We start from the raw sequence: 9461 nt of genomic DNA, 5'->3' as shown, positions 1-9461 counted from the left end.
CACAACTGAAGCACCACGAGCAGACAGTCCACTAAAATGATAACAATCCGCACTGAAATCACACTCTCAGATGTTAAGCGCTTTCATCTGCCGATTGCAGACTTCATCAGAACAATATTCAGTGCTAATCTCTATTCAATTTAAACAAAAAATGGCGCCAAATTAGCACAAGTATTTAAAGGTGTATGACTATATATGTAAACAATATATATAGTACGCTGTACTGTTTGATTTAATGATACATTCTTTCTAAATAATTCGGTGGATGTTAAAAACATCTATTAACCCTATTATAAAGCATACCACTTGTTCTGTACAATGAATAAATATCTATGATAATTTAAAAACTACTAATGTATGTATAAAACTAATAAATATTTTATGAATGACAAGTAATAAATTCATTGTAATCATATAGGACCCTTACCAACCATATAGATAAAATACATCAACTGATGACTTATATTACTATAAATAATTAAATAAATATTAATAAATATTTACCACACTAATATATACATGAATGAGAAATAAATACCATAAACTTTTAGTAGTATAATATTAATATAAAATACATCACATTTTAAGGAATGGTTTGATGCTAATAAAATCATTTAATCCTGGGGTTCTAGTGGCATCTACTAACATCTGCCACTTACTCTCCCTACATGCTAGTTTTGTTTTCCAATCTCCCCCTAAGGGATTACTGAATTCTTGGTCTATTATTGTGAATGAAAAGACATGTTGTTCGCCTACTTCTTTGATGTGCTTGTATAAGGCATTCTTAGGGTCCTTTGTTTTAATCTTGTAATAGTGTTCGTATATTCACTTCTTCAATTGCCTCTCCGTCTTTCCAATGTAGAAAGCGGGGCATAGATACATTTGGCTAAATATACCACTTGTTTAGTATAACATGACCCACCTTTGCTCTTAATTTTAGTATGATTCACATCTTCCAGTATAATGTAGGATGAGGTGTTGATATACTTGCATTGTTTACAGTATCCACATTTCTTAGTATATGTTTGTGTATCCTTCCTTTTGTCTTCGTACTTCTCTGTTCTCTCTAATAATTTCTTGATGTTTGGAGCTGTCTTGTATACTATAATTGGATACTGACCCAACTTTTCTCTACAACCATCTGTAACAGTTATTATATCCCAATATCTATTAACTATGTCCTTAATGTAGTTTACAAAGGGGGAATATGTCAACACACAAACTCTACCTCCTCTGAATTTATTAATTATTTGTGTTTTAGTTAGACTTTCATATTTACCCAATAGGGGAATATATTTTTTATCCCATTGTGAGCTAACATAATTAATGGTATCATCCAATAATTCTATCGGATATCCCCTATTCTTAAATAGTTGGTAAATGTATTTCATTTCTTTCTCCATTTCTTCTCTTTTGGATGACATCCTCGCTCCCCTGATACATTGACCTTTTACTATATTTTTGAAAATATGTCTAGGATGATTGCTTGTAAAGAATACATAGTCATTAGAGAATGTTGACTTTCTATGAACTTTGGATGCATACCCTCCTGGTATCTTATAAATGTATGTATCCAAATAAGAAATACCACTATCACTAATTTGATAGGTAAATTTTAAAAACTCTGTGGTATTGTTAATGTACTCAATAAATTTGACTATGTCACCCTTGTCACCATCCCATAGGACAAAGATGTCATCTAAAATCTTGCATAAAACTTATATTAGCTTTATAACTGCTGTTAAATATATACTTGGACTCCCAATCTAGCATGACTAAATTGGCAAAATGGGTGCAAGACGCACCCATAGCCACTCCTGTTTTTTGTCGAAATACTTCACCTTCAAAAAATATATAATTGTGGTCTAATACCAATGACATCATATCTGAAATTAAAACAATTCTATCCCAACTCAAATTAGAATAATTCCTCAAACTGTTGCAAAAGTGATCTAGCCCTTCCTCTTTGGGAATGCTAGAAAACAAATCACAAACATCTATCGTGACAAAAAAGTAGTCTGATTTACATACCAAAGGTGTTAATTTACCCAGAAAATCCCAAGAATCAATTATAAGATGTGGGATATTATTATAAGTATGTTTAACCCATCTATCTATAATGTGTCCTATATTAAAAGTTTTGGATTTGGACCCCGAAATAATTGGTCTAAAGGGTGGATTGGATATTGATTTATGAATCTTAGGAATTCCCACTATATGGGCCAGTATAGGAAATTCTGTACGAATAAAATCATAATCTTCCTTAGTAATTCTGTTATCTAACAAATACTCATCAATATATGAATCTATACGTCTGTATCCAATAAACACTTGATTCATGGATATAACTTCATAATTTCCGTTTTCTTATAAAATTTTTTGTATGGCAGCTTTGTAATCATGATTCGAAAATATAACCACTCCTCCCCCTTTGTCTGGTTTCATTATTCTAATGTCTGAATTTTTAATCAACTCATTTAGGCATTCTCTTTCTCCATTACTTAAGTTGTCCTTAGACAAATCAGTTAATTGGGTATTTCTTCTAACATGCTTCTTAAGCCTATAAATATCATTACAAACCAGATTTTCGTAATTACTAACTGTGGGATTACTGTTAGGAATGAAACAACTTTTTTTCTTTAACATGACTTCTGTATTTTGTCTGTCATCTTCACCACTGTCAAACAACATAGCTAAATTCAATTTTCTACAAAATAACTTAATATCTTTAATAATGAGGAACCTTGTACACACGAAACAGTCCTTAACGCTTTTTATTTAAAATAACAGCAGAGCGTTTTCGCCACAGTACACTGTGGCTTCCTCAGAGGCAAATACAAATCCAACATAAAACACTCTGTTTAAATCAGGATACATCAGGAAGTGACATCTTCCTGTTTCCTGAAAACCAGCAGCAATTTACTATAACACTAATAAAAAAGTTAAAATACAACCGCAGAACATAACCACAGTCAATATGTCACAACTTATAAAAACTACTTGACGTTAACCTATAATTTACAGTTTATATATTACAGGTACATCAAAATGCAATCGAGAACATTATGTTAAAATTAAAAACATCTCATTTTTTGTAAATAGGTGTGAACTATTTTCCCTCACATTATTATACATGGGTGTTAGGGGCAGTTTGATAATTGAGATATACATTTATATGTATACTTCTTTTTATTTTATTGATGAGCTTCCCTTTATTTTTAGGGTGCAGTTATCCTAGTCTACTTGCATTAATTTGTAGTTACAATATTGAATATACTTTTATCTGAGGGAATAAGTAATAGGTAGTAGTAATTTGTGTTGTAGCTCTGCATATTAATGTACATCTTTTATTAGATGTTTTTAATTTTAACATAATGTTCTCAATTGCATTTTGATGTACCTGTAATATATAAACTGTAAATTATAGGTTAACGTCAAGTAGTTTTTATAAGTTGTGACATATTGACTGTGGTTATGTTCTGCGGTTGTATTTTAACTTTTTTATTAGTGTTATAGTAAATTGCTGCTGGTTTTCAGGAAACAGGAAGATGTCACTTCCTGATGTATCCTGATTTAAACGGAGTGTTTTATGTTGGATTTGTATTTGCCTCTGAGGAAGCCACAGTGTACTGTGGCGCTGTTATTTTAAATAAAAAGCGTTAAGGACTGTTTCGTGTGGTTACTGCCGACAAGGTTCCTCATTTGCTGTGGTTTGGTTTCGTTTTTTTTCTTGGTTTTGGTCGTTTTTTTCTGTGAGGATTCCTGTTGTTTCGGCAGTTTCACTTCAAGGCAGCTTGATGGCGAGTGGCAATGACAACGCCGATACGGACCTAGCTGTTTTAATAGCTGGTCTGTCTGCCAGGCTTGACCAGATGAATTTGAGGATTGATGACATGCAGGCTACGTTCCGGATGCCGAGAATGGGTACGTCCGGTTGTACAAGCAAGACGGCGTTGAGCCAAGGGAGTCTCGACGATTGGATTCCAGCGGGACAGCCGGAACGGCTGAATTCTAATGTTAACAACGTTGTTGGTTTAGACAACAGTCAGAGAGGGATTTCCTTCCTTTCTGGTGTTGGTACTGGGACTGAGGAGAGAGCAGCATGTTCGTACCGCATGTTGTAGCAGTTTCAAATGAACGTTCCAACTACAATCCACGGGTTTTGGATAGTGCTAATAATGGACCTACTGGAACGAATTTAGGATTACCGGACTTAGGAGACTGGTTGTTGGACACCACTAATCTTACGTTTGGCCAACAAGGTATGCTATCAGGTGTTGTCGCACCTAACATGAAAAACACATGCTTAGCAGATAAACTTAAGCTTTTTGACTCCAAACTGCTTAGATTAAAAAAGTTGCAGTTGGAGTCGGCTTATTTTAAACAATGTATCACTGAAAACCTGGTGCCAAAAGGGTTACGGAACAACTTTACGCCATCTGGCCTAATAACCGACCAGGCGTTTTCAGTTGATTTGGAAGTGCTTTTTCAAAAGCAAGGCGTTGAACTATTAGAACTGATTGTCAAACATTATGCAGTGCACATTGATTTATTAATGAATGATATTAACAACTTGGACAAAGATATTAAAACTGACCTGGACTTTAACAGATATAGATTCGACTATGGACGGATCTTATCTAGCATTGATACGTTGCTGTTGAAGTTGAAGGGGAATAAAAATAAAAAATTGATTAGAGATAGGGAAGCCTATTTTAAGAAATGTGCATATTCTAATTTAAAGGGACCTAGGGACACCCGTGTAGGTTGCATTAGTGATAGTCAAACGACTGATGTGGATGAAGATAGGATTGGACTCGAAGATATAGTAGAGGAAGATAATAATGAGGGACATGCCAATTCAGGACCTAGGCGCAGTAACAGAATTAAGGGGTTTGCCAGAAATAAAGGGGGTTCTGGTAACCCCCAATATGGTTTGAGTTCCAACAATAAACCAGGCAACCAGAATAAAGGTAACAATAACAATTTTTTAGGCCAAGGCAGTGGCAAGTCCTATGTGAACAGGAGAAGGAATTAGATGAAAATCTAGACCTGAATAGTTTAGACAAAGTTGGACCCTCCTCTTCACTATTATTAGTGTACACTGACCCACCCCCTTTAACTTTTGTACATGGTTTTCCTACCATTCTTACTAATAAGAATGGTGACTTTAGAATTTACAACTTTACAGATATCATTCTTGATGAACAGCTGATTGAACTATTAGCCTTGGGTAACTCCTTTGTTCCCAAAAGGAATGGGAGTATTGCTAAGGAAATCATAGAGCTTAAATGCTTTGTGAGAAAAATGAACCTTAAATTGATGTTTAATCAGCAATCTGATATCGAAAACTCAAACAAAGATGGGAGAGCTGGTGGTTCACATCTTATGAAATTAGCCAGCGTGTTTAACCCGCCTTTACATACAATCTTGCAATTGTTTGAGAATGTGTGTGAAATGGACTTCAGATTTTTAACTGTTAATAACAATGACAAAGTGAATACAGGCAGTTCTAATATTACTAAAGAACAGATGCTGTTATTAGACGAGTTATGTCGGTTACCTGTACGAGTATTAAAACCTGATAAGGGTGGTGGGTTAGTGATACTTGATAATATAACATACAATGAGAAGATGACTGCATTACTTGACACTGATGCATATACAAAATCTTCAAGAAGTGAGGTTAATGGTAATATCCAGAGAACTAGGGGTTATTTTAGGGATCTGTTCCTGGCAGGGAAAATTGATATTAATTTGTACAATTATATTGATATCAATTGTTCAAAAGTACCTGTCATGTTCGGAATCCCTAAAATGCATAAGAGTATTGACAACCCCCCTATGAGGGCGTTGATTGACGGTAGATCGTCCATTACGTATCCCTGTTCCAAGCTTATTACAAATATACTGGATAAATACATTAAAGGTATTCCCAGTATATGTAAGGACTCGTGGTCGTTTCTTGAAAGCATTAATGGTACCCCATATAACGTTGATAACAACTTTTTGACCATAGATGTTATAGACCTATACACTTCCATACCGCATCAAGAAGCGGTGGAATGGATTGGGTCTATGCTTCAGGAACTTGGGGCCTCTAAATTGGAAGTGGACCTGGTTACAGAATTACTGGAAATTGTCTTGACTACTAACTACTTCACCTTTAATGGGGAGTTCTTTTTACAGAAACGTGGTGTGGCGATGGGCTCACCATGTGGAGCTGGAGTAGCAAATTATGTTATGGGATATTGGGAAGCTAACATCCTACAGAAAGTCCCTGGTTTAATGCAACCTGTTGTATTCTACACCCGGTTCCTGGACGATATTTTTATATCGTTCAGGGGCTCGGAGGTGGAAGCTGCAGTTTTTGTGGAAACTATTAACTCCACAACTGAATTTTTAAAGTTTACATTTAGATTTTCAACTAGCGAGATTGATTATCTCGATGTTAAGCTAGTGAAAGATTCTGTAGATGAAGCACTGACGTCATCTGTATTTAGAAAGTCCACGTACTGCAATTCATTCCTGCACTTCACCAGTTTCCACCCATTTAAACAGAAAAGATCTATTGTGAAGGGACAATTGGTGAGGGCAGGAAGAATGTGCAGCACTTTGGTGGTCTTTACTAAGGAATGTGCTTTACTGAAGGAAATGTTTTTTAACCGAGGATATCCAGAAAAAATGCTATTTGAGCTCATTAGTGAAGTTACTTCTAAAAGGAATAACGGTTTTTACAAACCTTTATTATTACAACAAAAATCTGGACAGATTGATCTTAGTATCAATATTGGTCCGGATGAGCTCCAATGTGATAATGGGATGAGTGTTATAACAACAACAATAGGTGAAGAATTTGATTATTCCTTAAGTTTTATCACCACTTTTAGTAACAATTCCAAAGGTATTCTGGATATAATATGGAAGAATTGGCATCTTATATCTTCCAACTCCCTCTTGGTTGAAAAAATGGGTAGGGAGCCCAGATTTATTTTTAGGAGATCAAATAACCTAAAGGAATTATTACAAAGGGACATGCCTCAAGATTCTTTTTATAAAAAGAGAGGCATGTTCAAATGTGTTTTTTGTAAATTCTGTATTAATGTCCGAACTGGTGAGACATTTAAGGTTAGGGAGAAAAAGTATGACATCCGGTTTACACTTAATTGTGAAAGTAAATCTGTTATTTATATTGCCATGTGTAACTGTTGCCAAGGGTTCTACGTCGGAAAAATGGACAGACGTGTCCGGGACCGAATGTATGAACATCTGTATGCGATTAAGAATAAGAAGGACGACAATGCACTGGCAAAACATATAGCTTTGAATCCGGGTCATAGCTTCCAATTTATGGCCATTGACCACGTACCAATAAAGGTTAGGGGTGGCCCTTTTTCGTTAATCCTTGAAAATAGGGAACTGGAATGGCAGTTACGTTTGGACGCATTTAGACACCCTGGTTTGAATAATAATTGCAATATAGCCCCTGTTTTAAAATTGAAAAGTTACCTTAGATAGTATAGTCCCCTTTTAGCCATCAATTTAATGATTGGTTGTTATTTTTTTGTAAATAGGTGTGAACTATTTTCCCTCACATTATTATACATGGGTGTTAGGGGCAGTTTGATAATTGAGATATACATTTATATGTATACTTCTTTTTATTTTATTGATGAGCTTCCCTTTATTTTTAGGGTGCAGTTATCCTAGTGTACTTGCATTAATTTGTAGTTACAGTATTGAATATACTTTTATCTGAGGGAATAAGTAATAGGTAGTAGTAATTTGTGTTGTAGCTCTGCATATTAATGTACATCTTTTATGAGATGTTTTTAATTTTAACATAATGTTCTCGATTGCATTTTGATGTACCTGTAATATATAAACTGTAAATTATAGGTTAACGTCAAGTAGTTTTTATAAGTTGTGACATATTGACTGTGGTTATGTTCTGCGGTTGTATTTTAACTTTTTTATTAGTGTTATAGTAAATTGCTGCTGGTTTTCAGGAAACAGGAAGATGTCACTTCCTGATGTATCCTGATTTAAACGGAGTGTTTTATGTTGGATTTGTATTTGCCTCTGAGGAAGCCACAGTGTACTGTGGCGAAAACGCTCTGCTGTTATTTTAAATAAAAAGCGTTAAGGACTGTTTCGTGTGGTTACTGCCGACAAGGTTCCTCATTTGCTGTGGTTTGGTTTCGTTTTTTTTCTTGGTTTTAATATCTTTAATACTTTCCACCAGATTGAATCTTGAATTGGGAATGAATTTCATGCCTTTAGCTAATAGTTGATAAAAGTCTTCTTTAATAATAAAATCTGAGTAATTAAAAACATTAAAACCATTAAATGTACTCATAATCGTCTTATGATTTGATACATTAGATTGTCCAGAGCTTGGTGAGGCAACATCAACCAATGGAATATCCTTGTCTAACACACCATCTTTTTCATGTATATTTATCTCTGTTACTTTCTTGTAATCTAAAATTTCCTGTTGGGTTGATAATGATTCTTTTGATATTTCTTGTAATTGGGGTGAAATCTGCCTCCTTGAAAATTTTCCTTATTTTCATCTCGTATTTCCCTTTCACCATTGTATCTATCTGTTGTTCTATACTGCCTATCCTGTGGCCAAATATATGCTTTCTTTGTACGATAAGATTCCACATCCCTATCTAATTTGCCATATTTCCTGTTAAAAATGCTCTGAGCTTGTTTGTCTGCTTGCTGGAATTGTTTGTTATACAATTCCTTCCATACATTAAAATCACTGTGTTGTAGTATACTTTGGTTTATAATTTCCACCTCATGAATAAGGGTTAACATTTTTTCATCGTTGTGTTGTATTAACAAGTTCATGTATTTAAACCCAAATTCATCAAATAAATTGTTAAATTCATATTTAACTTGGTCATTATATATCAAACCCATAGGCAATTTGAAAAATCTTATGCCTTCGTACAACTTGAATACTTATGCACTTGTTCAAATACGCATTATCCACTTTTATATTTTTAATAGTTGATAATTTCTTGCCAAAATTGTATATCATATCTTTTAAAGAATTGTTTGAATGTATCACTTTAGAATGGGGTGTCTGATAAACATTATTAAAATCATATTCATTGTTTAAAAAAACATTAATATCATCATTTTCAGTACATACATTTTTGCTTCTAGTACTTCTATTATACATAACGTCCTTGTTAGGACTTGAAATAGTCTTTTTGAAAGTACCTTTGTTATTAGAATCATTTCTGCCAACCGTTGCATAAGTTTTAAATGTTGTGTTAGTTTTCGGTATGGCCCCTTTCCTTTCCATGTCCATACGGTTTTGCAACATACTAAAATCGAATGTAAAGTCCCTTTCTGGAGATAACACAAATTTCTACAGAACAAGTGGTATGCTTTATAATAGGGTTAATAGATGTTTTTAACATCCACCATTATTTAGAAAG

Source organism: Protopterus annectens, chromosome 4.part0, assembly GCF_019279795.1.
Source record: "Protopterus annectens isolate FY-2018-M chromosome 4.part0, PAN1.0, whole genome shotgun sequence".
Lineage (NCBI taxonomy): Eukaryota > Metazoa > Chordata > Ceratodontiformes > Protopteridae > Protopterus > Protopterus annectens.
This window is presented reverse-complemented; position numbering follows the sequence as displayed.